Raw genomic sequence first — 21,770 nt, forward strand, 5'->3', positions numbered from 1 at the left:
CTTCCTCTTTCCTCGTCACCAGTCCGCCCCGCCCCCGCCACGGGAGCATCGCCACCAGAGAGCAGGTGCTAATACACCCTCTCTCAAACAGGAGCCCTCAGCCCACCCCGCCCCCAGCCTCACTCCCACCTCCGCTGCTGGCAAAGACCCTTGGCAGAGTTATGCACGGTTGCTTTTCTACTTTCTCACTGCCTTGGCCTTGGCCCTCACTTCTTGCGATGACCTTCAGATGGCCACGTTCCCTGGTCACTTTCCGTACACACCTTACTTGAGGTTTCAGCATGTTCAACAGAGCTGAGTTCTTCTCTCTTCTTAAAACCCTCTGTGGTTGCCTGTGGGGATATGGCCTCCACACCACCTGCTTCCTTGTAGCCTCCTCTGCTGATGCTTTTTCCTCCTCGTCTTGGCCTCTACACTGAGGCTAAGTCCCAGACCCCCTGTCTTTTCTCCATCTTCACTCTTGCCTCTGTGAGCCCAGGCAGCCCCAGGTCTTCAACACCCTCGATGGCTGAAGGCTTCCTGTATCCCCTCTGCCCTTCACCCAGAACTCCACGCTAGAGAATCAACTGTCCACTGGACACCTCCTCCTGGATGTCCAAGGGGTGGCTCACTCAATGTCAATGAAGCCAAAAAAGAACTTTTAATTACTACCTCCCACCCCCTAAAAATACCTTTCACCATGCTTTCTAGGACCCAGTCACGTTTTCAAGCCGAGGGATTCTTGAGGCCTTGCTCTCTCTCTCTCATTAATTCTATCAGCACCAGAAATGCTTGCAGTGCTCTTTAAACTACGTGTGATGCAAATCAGCGTGTTCTCTTGTAATTTCCAGTCCATCCTGGACTCACACATGGAGTGACTGCCTGTAACTAACGCGTAGCCTGTGCCTCACACGGCGCCTGCCACGTGTGGCTTCCCAAGGGGCCTGGACGACAGCCCCCCGGGTCCACAGCCCACTCAGTGAGACGGGCCCACTCACCACACGTGGGGATGTGGGGGCAGTGTCATCTGCTGTGACAGTCTCTAACCCCCCCCCCCACGTTCTGTCCTCATCCCGTGTGGATGGGTGGCAAGTGGTCTGGGGACTGGGACATCCTGACAGTACCCTTGAGAACATGCTGGAGACGCCCCCACCAAACCAAATCCTACTCACTTGCTTCTTTCTGTCTGCCTCCCCTGCCAGCACACATTCCAGCCCCTGCCATCTCTCCGCTGGTCCTCTGCAAGGCTCCATCCGTCACTCAACAATTCACTTTCCACATGCGAGGCCAGTGTCAACTCTGACAAATATAAATCAGTCTGGTCACCTTCCTGCCTAAAACAGACTCCTATATTATAACACTGGGGTCTGGTCCCTCCTGTACCCTCACTTATCAGTCTCCTGCCTTCCTCCACCAGCCTCTTCTGTCTTGTCCACCATCTGTCTTAGCCTCTAGGCTCCAATCACACCCATCTCCTTTCTGTTCCTTAAATACAAGCTTATTCCTACCTCCAGGCCTTTGCACGAGCTGTACCCTCTTCCCTGGAATGCTTCTCCCTTTGATCTTTATGTGGCCGCCTCTGTCTTGCCCTACAGATCTCAGCTTCCATACCACCTTCTTGGAGAAACCAAACTTGCCTCCCCAGTCTAAAGTAGCCACCCCGTCACCGTCCATAGGGTCACACCACCTGAACTGTCTGCACAGCATGTGTCACTCACTGGTATTTTTCTTCTCTCTTTTTGTGTGTATGTTTCCTGTTGGCCTCTCCCTACTCCCTGAGTCAGCAGACAGATTCCATACAGGAGGACCCAGGGCCTAGAACAGGACAGGCCCACAGGAGGTGTCCAGGAAATACTTGTGCAGGGAAAGAATGACCCAGGCAGCCATTAGCACCGTCAGTGTCTCGTGAACGTTTCCAGCAGGGAAAACCAGGGAACGCCCGATGGAGGAGGGGAGGCAGCACCATCTAACTTGGGCTGTAACAACAGGAGGGAAGCCAGGTGGGAGCCAACCGTGGTGGCACCAGGACACCAGCCAGGTGGCCTGGCAGGTGAGGAGGACGCGTGAAGGAGAGGGTGAGAACCACACGAACATAATGTGACAGAAGCCTGAGAATTCGATTCACAATATCAGCCACTGATGGTAAAGAGGCCCCCAAAGTCACCAGAACCTGCAGCGAACAGTTCCTGTGCCTTCGCTGTGCCGGCTCAGCCCACTCAGTCCTCAGAGCAACTGTAGGGACAGAAATGACAGTTATTCCCATTTGACAGAGGAGTAAACTGAGATCGAGGACGGTATTAAGCTACTTGCCCACTGCCACAGAGCTGTCAAGCGGCGGAGCTGGAATATGCGTTCCTGTACTTTCATTCCAGGGCTCATTCTTTTCATCACTATGATATGGACTTTGGATTCAGAGAGACCAGAGTGGAATCTTGGTTCTCCCTTTCCCTGGCTGTGTGACTCTGGGCCACTTAATTCACCTCTCTGAGCCTTGGGTTTTTCATATTTAAGTGGCAGTTACACACACACACACACACACACATCTTAGCAGAGTTACCTGTCACGTACTTGAGAGCCATTGTTTTACTCTGAGGGGGAGGGTATAGCTCAGTGGTAGAGCATATGCTTAGCACGCACGAGGTCCTGGGTTCACTGCCTGGTACCTCCATTAAAAAAATAAAGTGAAAATTAAATTAAATTAAAGAAACTAAAAATAGCATTATTTTTTTTTAAAAGATGCTCAACCATAAATATAAATAGCAACCCCAAACTAATGGAAGCAACTTAACCGTGACAGTGAGTCACTCAACACTGCTTTACCATTGTGGACATTAATTACTTTCCTAGGGAATTGTACAGTGATCCTACTTCAGTTTAACTGGAAGCTTTAAACAATTTTGTAGTTCTACCACCAGTTAAGGTACTATTTTAAATATTTTAATCTTTTCTAGCTGAATTTGAAAAAACAATGACACAAGAAGGCTGGTGGCACAGTGGGAGTTAAAAAAAAAAGTAATGTTGTAGAAATAATCATGAAAAAATAATTTTGTAGAAATAATCATGAAAACCTAATTTAGCAGAAAGCATTAAGAGAACATAGATTATTCTTCAGGCACAGTTTTAAGGAAACCTTGAAAATGATTTTACAGAATGTAAGAAATCCCTGCAAATGAAATATGTGTGCGGCACTGTGGGAACAGAACGGTGCGTGAGTTTCCCCTTTAATACCGCTGTCGTAATGATTGCGGGCGCTAACAAGCACGAGGAGCCTTCATTAGAGATGGATTCTGTACCCCTACTCCCCATATGTAGCATTTCAGATGGCTGTCTCTGGGTCTGGTGGGCAGAGATAGGACTGGCTCTTCACAGAGACAGACAGCTGCACTTCCTGTGCTTGGGTGACATGCGGCACCCCCAGTGGGACATGTGATTTTCAGACCCCTTGCTGAAGACGGTGCTTGCCTTCTGCTCAGTGCCCTGGGCAACAGAATCTTGTTTGTGGGGTGCCCTGCAAAAGCTAACCATTCCTGCAAGGGTTACTTTATTTGTGATCTAAACATCCTCCTGTGTTCATAATCACAGCAAAGGTAGATGGATAAACTCACTGTCTAAAATGCAAAATTCATCTAGGTACATGCTTTTAAGAGACACACCTAAAACACAGGGCACTGAAAATTTGAGAGTAAACAAATTTTTTAAAAAGATGTGCCAGGCAAGTAATAACCGAAAGAAACCTGGGGTATCTATATTAGTATGAGACAAAATAGATTTTAAGAAAAAAAGCATTATTAGAATAAAGAATGCCACTAGATAATGAAAACAGCTCAATTCACCAGGAAGAAATAGAAATTCTAAGCCAGCCTGCATTTAATGAAGGAGACTCAAAATACCTAAGCAGGGAGCGATCGTCAGCTCTGTCATTTAAATGTAGGATTTCAATACATCTTGTTCAGTTGTTGATGGGAAAGCATCTGAAAAAATAGTAATGATGTAGAAAATCTGGATACGCTTAATAAGCTAACTTAATAGACAAATGTGGGACCCTCTCCCTCCCTGATGATTAGAGAATCCGCATTCCTCCCAGACTCTCACGTAACAGCTACAAAAACTGACCACGTACCAGACAACAATTCAAGTCTCGACACACGTCACATAACTGACTTTACACAAGATCTAGTTATGAGGCCAGGATGCAACTGTTAGAAATCCGTGACAAAGATACGGGGTAAACATTTCCGTGTTTGCAAATGTGTTTATTCTACCTAAACTGTGGGTCGCTGAAGAAATCAGGCAGGCCATGAGCAATCTCATTTTAAGCCCAAAGAAAAGTGACAGGTGCCCCAGCCTTGTAAGAGTGCGGCGGAAATTTACTGACACTCGGAAAACGTGCTGTAGGATTTCTGCAGTGATGCGTTCTGGTATCTTAGGAATCATGAAACAGAAAATTCTGCGTAAGGGGACTCTCTTGCTGTTGTCTAGGATGTGAACACAGAGGGGGTGCTCCTTGTGCTGCTTATGTGGGAAAGGGCTCTAGGTTTGTTTTTCCAAAGGGAGGGAGGGAGGAACCACCCTTTTAGTTAGGTGGGTATCTCAAATAGAAAGAGCTTACATTTTCAAATGAAAGAAATGTACATTTTAATTCTTTTCCAGCTATTTTGTCCTATGCTCCATAGCCTTGATCTATTTTATCCTCTTGTTCAAAGTATTCTTTTACTGTTAGTAGTACTAGTACTGGGGAGAGGGAATTAGGTTTATTTATTTATTTACACTGATGGAGGCACTGGGGATGGAACCCAGGACCTCATGCGTGCTAAGCAGGCACTCTACCACTGAGCCACGCCCGCCGTCAGGGCGTTCTTAGAGAGCTCCACCTTCTCCTGCTCACGAAGCTTCTTCCTTCTCTCAAGTCCAAAAAAGTGCTCTGGTGGTAATAGTATCTTGTTGCTTTCAGCGCCAAGCTCATGATTCTTCCCTATGGCTTTGCCCCTAGTGTCCTGTGAGAAATAAGGGGCCCTCTTAGGGAAAGGAAGCTGCTTGTGAAGTCAGTCTCCGGAAGTTCAGGAAAGGATGCCCTGAACATTCTATCGGCTTCATGTCTCCACTGGAAGGTCTGGCAGGCATCTTCCAGTTACCGCGCCTGACTCAACTTCTCATCTCCCCCCAAGAACATCCTCATGCCGCAGCCCTGCCTGTATCTGCTCATGCCAGTCCCAGCCTTCCAATTTCTTAGGCCAAAAGCCTTTGAATCATCCTTGATTTGTCTCCACCACACTCCAGTAGCCTGGTGTCTCTCATAATCAGACCAGTTATAGAATCCTATTGGCTTTATTTTGAAGCTGTATCCAGGACCCCCACTCCTCACCACCTCCACCACTGCCACCGCCGTCCAGCTGCCCTGCTCTCTCGCCCGACTGCTTCCACAGCCTCTCACCTGGTCTCCTGGCTCTACCCTCACTCCCTGCAGCCCGTTGTCAGTGCAGACCCCTCCCTCCTCTGCTCAGCCCTCCCACGGGCTCCCCAGCCCCCTCAGGGTGACGTCAGGGTCCACCTGGTGGTCAGCAGTATCCTGAACTTCCTCCATCTCCCTGAACTCACTGAGCACGCCCATTGCCAGGGCCTTTGCGCTTGCTGGTCCCTCAGACGAGAAGTCTCTTTCCCCAGAAAGCCACGTCTCTCCTCCTCATCCCCTCCGTGTCTCTGCCCTCGCGTCATCCAGACCACCCTCCTTAAAACTGTAAACTTTACCCCCGTCCCACACTGCCTGTCCGCCTCCCGTGCTTGGTACTTTCTTCTTAGCATTTGTTACTGTGGGGCATCCTCAGCTTTATGATTTGTCAAGCAGCCCACTGAAAAATAAGGTCCTTGGGGCAGGGGTTATTTTCACCTTTTTTTGTTCACTGATCCCACTGCTCGGAACTGTGGCGGGCACTAAGCAAGTACACAATAAGTGCTCATTAAGATGAATGAACAGATACCTTGAAAGCCAGATAAGAAAGGAATATGGTGATGTTATACAATTTTATTTGAAAATATTTGCATCCTGCACTATTTACAATAGCCAAGACATGGAAACAACCTAAACATCCATAGACAGAGGACTGGATAAAGAAGCTGTGGTACATTTACACAATGGAATACTACTCAGCTATAAAAAAGAATAAAACAATGCCATTTTCGGCAACATGGATGGACCTTGAGACTGGCATTCTAAGTGAAGTAAGCCAGAGAAAGAAAGAAAAATACCATATTATATCACTTATATGTGGAATCCAAAAAAAAAAAAAAGACACAAATGAACTTATTTACAAAATAGAAACAGACTCACAGACATAGAAAACAAATTTATGGTTACCAGGGGGGAAAGGGGGTGGGGAGGGATAAATTGGGAGTTTGAGATTTGCAGATACACACTACTATATATAAAATAGATGAACAACAAGGTCCTACTGGAGAGCACAGGGAACTATGTTCAGTATCTTGTAGTAACCTATAATGAAAAAGAATATGAAAAGGAACATCTGTATGTACATGTATGACTGAAACATGATGCTGTGCACCAGAAACTGACACAGCATTGTAAGCTGACCATACATCAATAAAAAAAGAAAAATATAATAAACAAAAAAAAGTATTATGGACGCTTTGAAAAGCCCTGTAAGGTACCAAGGAATCATCTAAAGGAACATCTTCCTTTTACAGACGGGGACAGCGATTCCAGGATGGGGAGGGGCCCCCAGTGGTGAGCACTGGACTTCAGAGAGTGGGTCCTAACTGGGCCTCCGCTGTGATGGGCATACATGTGAAGTAAATATAAAATAAGTAAGTCCCTTGCCTCTCCTTCTGTTCACTGAACCCCACCGAACAGCGCACTGTGAAACCCGGACCACTTGTGAAGCCCTCCTGGCCGGCTTGCCAGCATGCGTCCCTTGGGCGACTCAAACCGCAGTTTCATTTCTCAAAAGGTGCTTTCACCCCAGCTTTGCTGAAGCAGAAGCAAAGATCGGAGGATAAAACAGATCTTCTAATCAAACATAAGAATAATTGGATTTGCAGAGGAAAATGAAAAGAACTCCCAAAGAGAAAGAAATCAGAACAGAAATATGTTTGGGAGAATTTCTCAGAGTGAGGGTGAGGTCATATAATTGGGGAGCTAGGGTTTCCTTGGAGAAGAGTGAATTTCAGAAGCGGCCTTTCCTTTGACGAGATTCTGCAAGGATCCCTCCTTGCCTAAAGTCCAGTCCGTCCTCTTCTCCACCAGGCCTCCTCCCAGGCCACTATGTCCCACTGAGCCCAGCTCAGCAAGACTCCCACACCCTTGGCACCTAACCAAGTGCCCCCGGGAGTTTTTCATCCACTGACCCCTCACCCCCAGCTGCCCCCGTCGTATTCAGAGCTGAGTTCAATCTGTCTCCCCGTTGCAACGGTCTTGAGGAAAGTCTTGTGGTTCTGTCCAGCGCAGTTTTTCTTGGGCAGCTTCACCTCTCAACGCCAGAACGTCCCCGGTCCCCATGTTACAAGCTGCCTACAGTCAGAACAGCTGTGTGCTGGTTACCCTGGTCTCTGCACCGCCCAACAGGAACATAACCCCAATGGTGCCCTGTTCCACGGTCACAGAGTCCCGGTTTGGACACTGAGTTACATGGTCACCCACATGTGATGTGGAACTTACTGGCTGCATTGTCATCGAGGCCCTCAATGATCAGAGGACCTGCTGGACTTACAGCTGGTTTACAGCAATTACAGCGGACAGAAGGGACAGACTCCTTCCATGAGAACACTCCTCTTTGGTCCTGACCCCCGAAGTCAGAGTTACATTGGATTTGTGCCATTTTATGTCCCAAATTAAAATGTTTCTCCATAAATAAAAAAATGGCGATTTTCATCACTTCGTCTCTCCATCCCGTTCGCCCGTGGCCTTTATTAAATCTCTCCCTTGGTGACTGCAGATGGTTCAACAAGCACATTTCCCAGCAATGTGATGTGCATTCTGGGGCCAGAGTGGGAGGGAGGAGAGAGAGGCCGGCGAGGCCAGCGTGCACAGGCCTCGGGAAAACAGCTGAGATCAGGGAATCACTACATCGTTCTCTGCTGCATCCCATTGAAGGACTGAAATCTGCTGCGGGAAAAGCCCAGGGCAGGGGGCCTCCCCTACAGCCTCCCACCGGGGAACGCTGGGTTTCTCAGATGTCTTCCGTCCTAACGCCAGAGCAGGAGGCCCTGCGCTAAGGGGAGGTTTGCCCAGTGGTTTGGGGCAGTGGCTTTTTTAGTTTCTTCAACTTATTCGAAAATATCTTCAAGAAGCCCTTGCCCTACAGAGCTTTCCCGGGTCCAAAAGGCAGGGCTGGGAGCTGCAAAGTTAGCGGGCAAATCTCACGCTCGGGCTTCACACACAGAAGGGCTGCGGGGAGGGCAGGTGGGGAAAGGGTTGGATTAGAGTCACCTCCGAATTTCCTCTGCCGGAGAAGGTCTAAGATTCCGCCCTCTGCTCAGTTTGTTCATCCCATTTTACAGGCAGGAAGGTTGGGATGAGGGGAGAGCAAGGTCACTGAGGGGAGTGGGGCCTTCTGACTTGAGCCCTCAGGATGGGGTCTGCAGGGTAGGATGGCCAGTTTGGGAAAAAAGGAACAGGCATCAGAAGGATGCGCCATCCCTGCCACTCAAAGCGCCATCCCACCCGCAGCCTCGCATCTCACAGGAGCTGGGCAGAAAGGCACAAGCTCTGACGCACCCCAGGCCTGCCGAATCACAGTCTGCGTCTAACCAGACTCCAGGTGATGTGAATGCACTGCGGAGAAACACTGGCTGTAGCTGTGAACCACACCCGGAATAGCAGGACTCCAGAAAGCGTTTCAAGCTACAGGCTCTCTTTTGAAGAAAATTCTGATGCTTTTATGGGATCAGGCCGGCTTCCCAAGTTCTGAGGCATCACCTCCCACCCCAGCACCCTCTACAGAATTACTCAACTTACTCGAGTTTAAATCTGATCAGAGGAATAAGAAAGGGACCGCCATCAATTTCAGGCTGACTGTCTCTCTCTCCCTCCCTCCTCTTCTCTTTCCTTCTCCCTAAGTCTCTGACACACAGCATTGCGTTAATAATAGTCTTGGATTCATAACACACTCTCAGCAGCATGTTTGTCTGAGGGGAGGACACTGGCCTTGTGTGGGTTGGAGATTACGAATTACAGTGTGTCTGGCAGTTTGCTGGGTCTGTCCATGTCTGCCCAACTCCTAATTCTGCATCAGATAGAAGTCTCTCTGCTCAAATAAGCAAGAAAGCTCTTCCCCTTCAATCTGGGAAATACCGTATTCTAATTTTATCTTACTGACGATCTAGGAAGTGACATCCAAGCATAAACCCATGTTAATAATTTTCCCCTTTTCTTTGTATCTGGGGTAGGTGCTGCAGAAATCATTCGTGTGAAAGGAAGTTTCGATTAGTTCTATTACATGGGTCGGGAAGAAACAGGAAGAATTAAATTGCAGGTTTTAGTTGAACTGTATGAAATTGCCACTTTTACAAGGTTAAAAGAAGCCACATATTGACAACTGCATTTAGTCAAACTAGTTAGAAAGTTTCAGTTAAGAATTTCTTGACCTGAGAAATATTAAGGGAGTTGAAAGTGCTTGGCGGAGGCTGGGTTGTCTCTTTCTTTGGAGAAAGCTTTTTGAAGTTGGGGCAAACACTTTGAAGGGGAGGCTCCCACCTTCACACTGTGAGCGGGCAGGGAGGGACGGGCTGCGGGGAGGTCAAGTCTGGTTATAGATTCAGGGTGAATGTATGTGTCCTTGAAGGAGGCTTATAACCGTCAGAATCTGTGAAACCTACCAGCGGCGACACAAGCCACGGTAAGTTTCCCTCCTCCTTCCTTGCTGCAGCCAGGTGCCGTTGGTACCTGAACCCCGATGGGAGTGAGAAGAGGAAACGTCCTGCCTCCCCACGGCAGCACCATCCTGCAGCCTAGGGAAGTGTCAGAGTCTTGTCCCCTTTTTGGGGAACTGTCCCAGTGACACTCTGGGCATAATTCTACGACGGCCGGATGGCATCACGGTGTAACCACGTGCTTCAGTGTGCTGACCCGGGGCCACACTTTGAGCTGAAGGGAGGAACCACGTCTTCCTCCTCGTGAGGATGTGTTGAGCGCCTTTAAGGCAGCTTGGCACACAGTCGGCATCAATAACCGTTTTACGTCAAATTTTAAAATTTGTTGAACAAATGACTTTTAAAATCCAATCACATGAACAAAAATTGAAGACATTACGTTACAAATCTTTGTGGATTATGAAAACCAACTTGGCAATAAATATCAAGGGTCACATCCTATGAACCAGCAATTGTAATAAAAGCTCACACCCTGTGAACCTGTAATTACAAGACATCATCTCAGAAAAGAGACTGAAATTTGAAAACCACATGAGGTAAAGAAATGTTTACATCAACATTACACATGAGTTGGAAAAATGAAAACAACTTAAATACTCAAGAGTAAACTATGATATTTTAGAGAAATTAATGATACTTTGGGGAATATTCAGTAACATTGGGAAATGCTCAAGGTGGGGGAGAAAAACCATAACACTAATGATCTGCCTATAAAACAAAAATCTTAGCATTACATCACAAAAATGTCCCAAGTTTTTCAAAACTCTGCCAAAGTAGTGTAATGGCTGTAGACTGTTGTATTGGCTATACATCAGGGAAGTTATTCACTGTGTTTTATAAATATACACATGTACACACGCCCGAAACCCCACACAGCTGGGGTAACATGGGCACCGGCCTTCCTCAGTTCACAACACAAGCTAGAGAGCCCCCCACACTAGCACACGCAGAGCCCCCTCCGGGCTTTTCCCTGCCGTGACTCGGTTCCTCTGCCGAGATACGGGGGTTGATTTTTCAGGACAACTTTTATTGACACTTCCAGCTATTTATAGCTTTTGGCTATTAAACAATCCCGCAATAGATACCTTGACCTACATTTTGTGCATTGATGCAGGTATGTCTGTGGGATAAATACTGAAATTGCTGGATAAAAGAGACTGTTCATTTTTAAAGGTTGAATAGACATTGGCAAATTGCCCTCCAAATTGTTAGACCAGTTCACACTGTCCTGAGCACTGCATGAAGGTACGGCTTTGTGTTAGAGTGGAAACAGTGGAGGGGGTGTGTTTGCGTGTATCTGGAACAGAGCTCATGACCCCCAGCAACACCATGGCATGATGTGAACCAGGCCCCCCTCCCTCCCCTCTGTCTTCCTTCCCACCTTCCTGACTTTTTCCTTTCTTCTTCTTTCCTTCCTCCATGCTTCCTCCCTTCTGCCATTCCGTTCTGCCTCATTATTTTATCTAATGGGAGGAGAGATGGGGCAAATGAGAGTGAAGGCCAGTGAAGAATTCATGTCGTGCTCAGAGAATTAGAAGAAGGCAGGAAATGGGCTTCCCTGGGAGCAGAGAGCTCCCTTGGGCAGGATGACGCCCAAACCAGACCCACACAGAGGGGACGGGCATGGTTGCCACCCATGGACCACACGCAAACCTGCGGGTCCTTGCTCTCATGGACACTGTGAGGGGATGGATGTGGTCACCAACCTTATTGTGGTCATCACTTCTCAAGATATACAAGCATCAAGTCACCACGCTGGGCGTGTTAAAGATTAAGTGGGGCATGTTCACAAATGTAAGCATTTACTGAGCAAAAATGGATTTGACTTGATGAGAAGTGGTGAGGGGCCTCCAGTGATGGGGGCTCAGGGACAGACTGTACCAGGGAGGTGGCGGCAAAAAGGGGGGCAGGATTGCGATCCATGGTCCTTAGGCTTCAATTTCATGATCTTAGGGTGCTTACAGGAGGCTATTTTTGGTTTGCTTATGTAGGTGGTAACAGCATTGGAGCCACATCAGACTAACAACCTGCTATTTAGTGAACTTCCACATGTGTTAACTGTACACAGTGTTATCTGTCAAATATGTCTCAAGAAAGCCAGAACTAAAGCCAGGAGCAGGACGTTGTAGGGAAGGCCCAGAAATCCGCAGTGGGGACAGTCGGACACAGAGGAGGACAGTTTGGATGTGTGTCTCTAATGTTCATGGGCACAGGATTCATTGGGTACTCCTCGTTGAAGAGGCAGATTCTGCTTCCGCAGGTCCAGGGCGGGCCTGAGAGCCTGCACTCCTGGTGGGCTTCTGGGTGAGGCGGTGCTGCTGACCTGGGGCCACACTTTGATGAGTGGGACTTTGTTGACAAAGCCGCCAGCCAGAAACAACAGGCAGGAGCATGAGCAATCTGTGTGGAGGACGGTGAGCACCACTGTTCAGAGCTGGGAGCGCCCCCTGCAAATGCCACAAGGTGATACAGTAATGGCTGGCTCAGTCTGTCCCGACTGCTTAATCCACCAGATGGGGCCTGGCCCACGCCAGCACGAGGACAAACAAATGCGGCATTAAACCCGTACTGACTCTCTCCAGCCTTACAGGAACCCTTAACTTCAAGTCAGATCACAGTTTGTTTGCTTCACGTCCAAAAGTCAGTAATAACTTCTGTCGCACAGAGTCCTTCTGTTTCCTTGATTCTCGTGATACCTGGGGTTGCTGATACTGTCCTAGGTTTAAGGGACAATGACCTGCCTTTGGTTCAGTCCCGAGGGCTCCCACAGCCCCCCAGCTGGAGGGAAGGAGGCCCTGCCCCCTCGTTCTCTTTATGGTTCAAGAAGAACAAAGTGGAAATCTTGCCCAAAGGCTCAGCATTAAAGTGTGTAGCTTCAGCCTGGATTTACAGCATCACAACTTTCTTCGGGATTAAACCAGCTGAAAGCTCCTCCGCAAGCTCCCCTGTTCCCCCAAGATGTTTCCTTAAGTGTTACATTCTGGCCAAGCTTAGATTGTTAATGTGTGTTTCAGGAACCAGCACGCTTTTATATTTGATTCTTCCGGCGTGTTAACGTCTTTGCCAGTGGTCCTTGCAAATCAGGAAAAGTTCAAATGCTAACTGCAAACATTCACCAGCTGCACTTGATAGGAATATTTCCTGCCTCTCTGGTCCAAGCCAGACAGTGCCTGATGCTGGCAGAGCTAGACATTCCCTCTCTCAGCTCCTGCCTAAGGAAGGGTACGGTCCCTGACGGTGCCCTGACACGCGCGCGCGCACACACATAAACGCAACCCATTTCGAGCAAGAGCCTGGGCTTGGAGCCTTAGGAAAGCTACTTAATGCTTCTCCCTTTCAAAACATAACCGAGAGGACAAGACAGACCAGCACAGTCTTAAGAACTTCGTCTCCCGAGGTCCCCCCTGCATTTATACCCAGAAAGGTGTTTGCATTTAAACACGGGTTCCACGTGAGTGAAGGCTGGGGTGACAGAAAAGAACAAATCTGACTCCGTAACAGATCTGTTTCTTTGGCCCTAACCCTGTGCCCTGTTTTCCAGGCTTTGCCTCACTAGCTCTGCACCTTTTGTGAAACAACGTTGCCTGTAGCCTGCAATCTACAGGAGAGCCTGTTCTCTGGGCTCTGACCTTTAACGATATTACCACTTTTGCACTTACATAAAGATAACAAGCTGCAGAAAAGAGAATAACATTTGTTTTGTTGGAGGTTTTACAGGGGCACCATGACCTGACCCACGTGGACGGCTGCAAGAACAAAGATTCCTACACCAGGAAGTTTGCAACAACCAACCACACCCCCTCCCCGTTTTAGTATAAAAGGAGCCTGAATTGTGTCTTAAGTAAGATGGTTCTCCAAGACGTGAGTCTGCCATCTTCTCGGTCTGCATACTTTCAGAATAAAGTCACTATTCCCTGCCCCCACACCTCATCTCCCGATTTATTGGCCTGTTGTGCGGCGAGCAGAATGAGTTTGGACTTGGTAACACTGGTTCCTCTAAAGCCCCGGGACATGCAGTGTCAACTTTCGGACCGATAGATACAAATTAAGGATTAACAAGAAAAATGTCTTAATTTGCTTATATTCACTTTAAATTTTGCTCTAATTAGGGATCATTAAAGCATGTGATGATTAGCAATTCGGTTGTTTTTATGCTTGATTCATGCTTTCATTTGCATTAAGAAGTTCTATTTGTGGAGAAAAATCAAAGAGGCCTGATGTTTCTTTCCTTTTTTTGAGAAATTAGGCTGTTGGCCCAGTGTGTTTATATTAGCTGCACAGCGGCCGTCGACCTGGTGTATGAGAGAAAACCAACCGCTCCTGCAGAGTTATGTTTACACGCACGCTCACAGAAAGCCACACAGAGCTTTATGCCTCCGTATGGAAAAATTCAGGGAAATGGGAACGTGTGAGCTTAGAGTCAGGCCTATCCTGGGCCCACTGAACAGATGCCAAGGCTCTTTTCCACCAAGGATGCTGAAGGAACCGCTCAAGTACCTGGAGAAGCAAGAAGCACATCACTGCATCTGCTCCGAGGACGCCGTTGATGTGGGTGGCCTGGCAAGCTGGGCTGGTTATTAAGCCATTGCCTCAGCCCCAAACCCTCTCTTCCGTACTTGGCCTTGGGAGCCTGGCCCCACTGCAGCTTCGGCCCCTGACGGCTCGGCCAACGGGGAGGTGGGAGGGAGGCAGGTGAGCTGGAGGACTGACCCCGGGCCCCGCAGCAGCAGGTGAACCATGTCTGGTTTCTCCTCCACCTCCAACCTCACTGCGACCCCTCACAGACCCCAGCATGGGGGGCTGGCATCTTCTTTTTCTGAAACCTTGACACCACCCCACGGAGCTCCCCACGAGCTCAGAGCCACCAGCACGAGCCCAGCAGTGTCTCCTCCCTGGAGGCCCGAGTCTCGGCTCTCCAGGCCCCTCGTCCCCGCAGCTGAGTTTTCAGTCCCAGCCTCTTCGTCCGTTAGTCCCGACCTCAGAGGGAGAAGCTGTTTCCTGCACTTGCTACTGCGTGATATTCCAGTGTCCCCCTCTGACTTTTTAGTCCCTACAACCTGGGTAACAAGTCAGAATTAAATTCCCTCCATGAAATAGTTGGTGTGCCCTCTTTCAGCCTTCTTGGAAACTGTGGAGGCCTGCTGGGAACAGGACTTCTAAAACGACAAATACGTCTGGAAGGCTGTGGTCCAAGGCCACTTTTGCTGGCTATAAGTGGGGTCTCCAGAGCCAGAGGGACCACGCAGCTCTTCTTAAAATTGAAGGTGTTTATGCTTGAGATGAAACTGAATTCTCCCTAGGCAAGAGATGTGCTTATGTGTACAAAGCAAAGAACAACACAGTAACTCCTGGAGGAAAACCGAACAAAACCAGAGTAATCTGGGGAAAGGTAACTTGTGCTCACGGAAGCAGTGGCGTGGTTTGTGCCAACTTCTGAAGCAACCTTCCCGCTAAGGCCACTGGACGCAGAATCCGTGTGATGCTGTACCCCTTAAGGATTTAAACTAACTGAAAAGTAAATAAATAAAAAGTGTGGATTTGTCCTCTTGTTAAAAAAAAAAAAAGTTGGTGTGGCTTCTTTCTCCTAACGGGGCCCTGACTGGTACAAAATCCAGTGGGGTTCCTTTCCAGGATGAGCTCTGAGCACAGAAGATGTTCTGATAAGGCCTGTTGTGTAATTTGATGTTAACTCGGTGATAGGTCGGACGACATGGTCCTTACTGGAAACCAGAGGCGAGCACTGGACAGTCTCTTGATGGGTGTTTCATGGGCGCCCACCTCCAGCTTCCGCTACCCACCCTCCAACAAAGACGATTACAGGGTGGGGGTGGTGTGTACAGGATCTACAGCCGAACTCCTTAACACAACACACACACACCGCACTTGTCCTCCACAGAGAAACTGGAGGAAAGCCATGAGAGATTTCTGGAGCTGAATCTGGACCCACAACCAGAACCCGGGCGTGGGGAGGTGAAGTTAATCCTGTCATTACCAGAATTAACGCCAGCAGGGCTGGGTGGGCAGCTGACACTTACTTCCCTGTACAGTGGACTAAAACATAAAGGCGCCTTGACTGGAAATACTTTTAAATAAGTGGGGGAAAAAATCCAGTTCATTTATTTTTAGGAAAAGTACAACGTTGAAGGGCTGCTTGGTTCAGACGTCAACCCAGAGGGCAAAACCCTTAGCTGAACTTCACACGAAGACGCCCCTGTTGTCCTGGGAGACAAGCGAGCATGTGCTGCACCCGTCCCGGCTGGGCAGGCTACTGGGGCCCTTCGCTGGTGCTGGTTTAAACAGCAGGACTGCACACGTGGAAACGCAGGGAATGGAAGACGTCCGATGGGCTGTTTGTGACTCAGTGAGGACTGTAGAAACTTCCCGTGTCTTGCCTCTTGTCTACTGCGCTTGCCTCTAATTTTTCGTCTTCCTATTTAAGCCACTGTGAAAGGGACACTCGGGAGCCCCTTAGGGCTTCTGAGACTGTGGGCTGAATCACCCGCCCCCACTCTGGGGACGAAGGGACCAACTGGAGCTCGCGGTGCTTGTGAAAGACGTAGACGCTGCAGTTACGGAGCTGAGCGGCTGAACGTTCATTTTACAAACATCCAGTGTCTCCTTAAGAAACAGCCGCAGCCAAGAGCAGATTCGTCAGAGGAAGGGTCCCTGCCGCTGCGCTCAGCCCGACCCCGCGGCACCGCAGGCCGCCGGACCAGCGCTCAGGACGCTTGGACGCGGGGGCTGCTCTGCCCACAGGCCGAGGCCTAGAGGATTCTCCCTGCGCGCACGGAAGGAGCTCTCACAGCTGCACCGCCCGACCCAGGCGAGGAAGCGGCTCCACCATCTCTCACAGTTTGGACGCTGTGCGTTCTCAGTCAGCCAGTTCCGGTCACGTCTAGCACAGGAACAGCAGCTGGACAGCCCTCAGTGTGGCAAGCAGTGCGGCTAAGGTGGGGGGTTGGGGAGGCGGCGGCTGGAGGCTGGGGTAAGAAAAGCCTGTGATTGCCCCCCCCGCCCCCATCCCAGGCACCACGTGCATCACTTCACCTATGTTATCTAACTATCGCCACTCTGGGAAACAAGCATTGTTATCCACTTTATACAGATGATCAGATTAAATCTGTAGATAAATAAATAAGTAAATAAGATTTAAAGAGGTAAAGCAATTGCTCAAGATCTTAGAGCTGTTTAGTGGCAAAAAGTCAGAGTTTGTACCTGGGTGTCCTTTTCAGGGCAATCACACATCCTCATCCAACTCCCTCAGGGCCCCTCCCCATTTTGGCTTTCAGTGCCTTCTCTTGGGTGATTAAAATTTTATGGGCAACATAGGCACATGAAAAGATGTTCAACTTTGCTAATTATCAGAGAAATGCAAACCGAAACTACAATGAGGTATCACCTCACACCAGTCAGAATGGCTGTCATTAAAAACTCTACAAAAGATAAATGCTGGAGAGGGTGTGGAGAAAAGGGAACCCTCCTACACTGCTGGTGGGAATGTAAATTGGTGCAGCTGTTATGGAAAACAGTATGGAGATCATATGGTATTTTTCTTTCTCTTTCTAGGTTACTTCACTTGGAATGACGATCTCCAGGTCCATCCATGTTGCTGCAAATGGCATTATTTGATTTTTTTTTATGGCCGAGTAGTATTCCATTGTATAAATATACCACAACTTCTTTATCCAGTCATCTGTCGATGGACATTTAGGTTGTTTCCATGTCTTAGGTATTGTAAATAGTGCTGCTGTGAACATTGGGGTGCATGTATCTTTTCAAATTAGAGTTCCCTCTGGATATATGCCCAGGAGTGGGATTGCTGGATCACATGGTAAGTCTACTTTTAGAAAAACAATACAATCTTTAGTAGGCAATAGCTAAACTGCTCATAAGTGAGGCCCCCCGCACTGAGTCCTGAGAAGTCACCTCTGGGCCCTGCTGTCCCTTATAAACATCTTGCCTCAAGCCTCCCATGAAAACCTTCTGCAGCCCCACATGTTATCCAGAGAAGACAAACTTACAGTTCTTCCCAAACTTCCCGTAAGCCCATTTTCCTTAAGTCTAATCACAATTTATATAGGGGATTATTCAGATTAGTGAGCAATCTTTTAGAAACTGGAGGATGCCATAAGGAAGAAACCCATTTGTTTAATGCCCAAGTAATCATTCATTCATCCATTCACTCATCCTTTAGTTACTTACTGAGAACTTAATCTTTGTACGGAGAACTCAGCAGTGAGCCAGCCAAAGAATCCTTTCTAAATCATCTCAGTACCTTTTCCCTGTGGACAAAATGCAATAAGGAAATCATACCATCATAGCTGCCTTCACACTCACATTTCTGAACCTGAGGGGAGTTTTCTCTGTGATGTGCTTTAGTCTGTCTGGCAGAGATGCACCCCCTCAGTTAATTTACTCACCACCCGTCCCTCCACTGAGGCAGATAACACTGTCACACACACACATGCAAATTACAGAGCATTTGTCTTATATGCAAATAAGCTAGTCTGTGAAGACCCCTGGCATGATTGGGGGCTAACAATACCTCACTGTCTGGGAGTTGTGTTTCATGACAATACTTTCCTGGGCTATTGTAGCAGGGGGAGGGGACGTTGTTTGATGGTGTCTCAGCCGATGTCATGGTGTTCACGCTTCTGATTGTGGAAGACCAATTTCAGCCTGGATCTCAACCAGGAAATGACTCTTTTTATGACTTTCTAAAGTAATCCAAGTAACAGCTTCAGAGACAACTTGTGTTGCTTTGGTTTTTCCCAAAGACTGATTAGGAAAGAATGTACACCAGTGAATTGTAATGTTTTCCCCACTACCATGACAGGCAAAATATTCACACAGAGACCAAGAGTCCTGATATTACAGTGAACTAAATGCCAAGCAAATAGCAGCAAGCATTCGGAGGAATTAAGTAGCACTTAGCATTTTATAAGTGCATTGGACGCTGCATGAGTTACAAAAACCAACCAATAGTGACTGCACTTAAATTGAATCTCGAGAATCCTTAGGTGCAAATATAAATAAGTTTTATAAGTTATAAAGGGCCCTGAAATAAAGAATAGATCACCTCTGTCCAGAATAGAGTGGGGCATGCAGAAGACCACCAGCAGGTATGTTCTGTATAAAGAGGAGAAAATCTAGACTGACCTGGACATACTGCAGTCACACTGCAAAAAGGTAACACCAAGTCTTGGGGAAGGAGGTGGAGATGGACCGTGCTCAGTCCATCTTGTCTGCTGCACCCTTTCATTTAGCCATCAGTTAGCCATCAGAATTCTACATTCATAAATTGTTCACATGCAAAAGGGTAAGGCTGATCACATTCAGCAGATATGTGAGAAGTTTTTAGGCAGTTCTGAGTTAAGAAACCCCTCCATGATTTAAAATATCAAGATTTTCCGGGCTACACTGGATCAGAGGCCACCTCCTGAACACAGGCAGCCGCCCCAGCAGAACCCTCACTGGAGGCTGGTGAGGCTCCACGTCCAGTTGCTAGTGGATGTTTTCTGCATCCTGCTTTTCTTAGGACATCTATTATAGTGCTGGTACTTTAACACCCCTTGATTAGGAGTTGGCCAGAAAAACAGAAAGTCAGAACATAATTAATGCCTGGCAGTAGGGAAACATACCCATCAAATCAGCCAAGGGCAACCCTGTCATTTATTCCTCAGAGAATTCAAATCAAAATCTGCCTTCAGTTTCGCTCTTATCCCTTCTTCAAGGGTCACATATTTTTAATAAAAATAAGGGAGAGGCAAACATTTAATTCTAATTAAAATCAACAGACTGTAAATTCTCTAGGTACTCCCAGTCTTCCTTCTGAGTTCAGTTAGACCCTGGAAGACCACGTGGTGGAGTCCATTACAGGACAGATTTTCATCACCAAGGAAGCCACCATGATGAGCTTCACATCTGCATCTCCTGCAGAAGTATTGTTGAGGATGTGACTTCGCTCCATGTGTTCTCTATAAACTATATAAAAGACAGAAGCTCTGTCTTCCCTGAGCAACCAGTAACACAGTCACATTCTCGATAATGAGAACTAGGGACTGCATCATGTTTCTCTTTTTGACTTGGCTTCCTGGAAGCTCAGAGCCATACTGTACACTCAACACAGCAGCTGTGGTCACAGCTTGATGACCTGACTTTCTCCCTGAACTTCATTTTCATTTTTTTATTAATTGAAGTATAGTCAGTTTACAATGTTGTGTCAACTTCTGGTGCACAGCACAATGCTTCAGTCATTCATGAATATACATATATTCATTTTCATATTCTTTTCACCGTAAGCTACTTTAAGATATCAAATATAGTTCCCTGTGCTATACAGTATAAACTCGTTTATCTATTTTATATATACCAGTCAGTATCTGCAAATCTCAAACTCTCAATTTATCCCTTCCCACCCCCTTCCCCTCTGATAACCATAAGTTTGTTTTCCATGTCTGTGAGTCTGTTTCTGTTTTGCAGATAAGTTCATTAGTGTCTTCTTTTTCCTTTTTTTTAGATTCCACATATGAGTGATATCATATGGTATTTTTCTTTCTCTTTCTGGCTTATTTCACTTAGAATGACAATCTCCAGGGACATCCATGTTGCTGCTAATGGCATTATTTGATTCTTTTTTATGGCTGAGCAGTATTCCATTGTATAAATATACCACTTCTACTTTATCCAGTCATCTGTTGATGGTTGTTTCAATGTCTTGGCTATTGTAAATAGTGCTTCTATGAACACTGGGGTGCAGGTGTCTTTTTGAATTAAGGTTTCCTCTGGATATATGCCCAAAAGTGGGATTGTTGGGTCCTATGGTAAGTCTGTTTTTACTTTTTTGAGGAATCTCCATGCTGTTTTCCACAATGGCTGCACCAAACTACCTTCCCACTAACAGTGTAGGAGGGTTCCCTTTTCTCCACAGCCTCTCCAGCATTTGTCATTTGTGGACTTTTGAATGATGGCCATTCTGACTGGTGTGAGGTGATACCTCATTGTAGTTTCGATTTGCATTTCTCTGATAATTAGTGATATTGAGCATTTTTTCATGTGCCTATGTGCCTATTGGCTATTCATTGAAGAATTGCTTGTTCAGTTCTTCTGCCCATTTTTGGATTGGGTTGTTTGCTTTGTTCTTATATAAGTCGTATGAGCTGCTTATATATTCTGGAGATCAAGCCTTTGTCAGTCTCATCGTTTGCAAATATATTCTCCCATTCCATAGGTTGTCATTTTGTTTTTCTTATGGCTTCCTTTGCTGTGCAAAAGCTTGTAAGTTTCATTAGGCCCTATTTGTTTATTTTTGCTTTTATTTCTATTGCCTGGGTAGACTGCCCTAGGAGAGCATTGCTGAGATGTATGTGAGATAATGTTTTGCCTATGTTTTCTTCTAGGAGATTTCCGTGATCTTCATTTTCTATACATATTATTTTATTAGCCTTATTGTGCACTGCATTTGATGTGAAAATGGATTAAATACACTTCTCTCAGGTGTTAGAGGCAAGCTCTGATCCACAAAGCATGCTCTTCATACATGTCAACTGGTTTTTTGATTTTCATGTCCTTTTGACAAAGAGTTAGAAAATAAATACATTTTTCAGCACAGTAGAATTTCAGTCTTCCGAAGGCAAAGACTATGTCTTCTGTTTCTCTCTTCACTCCACCATCCTCTGCAAACAGCAGGGGCTCAAGAAATGGTACTGAAGGCAATGAGGACTAACACTGCTTATTGAGGCTTGGGGCCATATTTCTTGGCATTTGGTGTAAACTGGGACTGGAACGTGATTCCAAAGTAGGTGGAGCAGTGTTGGAAGGTAATTGGAGAAGATCTTATGTCTCCAGTGAGCAGATTTCTCATCTTGGGGAGTCGAGCAGATGTGTAGAAATCCGGGTGCCTGACCACA

General features: G+C 47.1%; 1 protein-coding gene and 1 pseudogene across 4 annotated transcripts in view; one reads left to right on the forward strand and one right to left on the reverse strand.

The window, feature by feature from the left end:
* The window catches only part of NEK11 (NIMA related kinase 11), a 219,149-nt gene that overhangs the window by 7,445 nt on the left and 189,934 nt on the right, over positions 1-21,770 (reverse strand). The window lies entirely within an intron of this gene.
* LOC116152995 (large ribosomal subunit protein eL33-like) lies at positions 14,335-15,364 on the forward strand (annotated as a pseudogene).

This window comes from Camelus dromedarius, chromosome 2, assembly GCF_036321535.1.
Source record: "Camelus dromedarius isolate mCamDro1 chromosome 2, mCamDro1.pat, whole genome shotgun sequence".
Classification (NCBI taxonomy): domain Eukaryota; kingdom Metazoa; phylum Chordata; class Mammalia; order Artiodactyla; family Camelidae; genus Camelus; species Camelus dromedarius.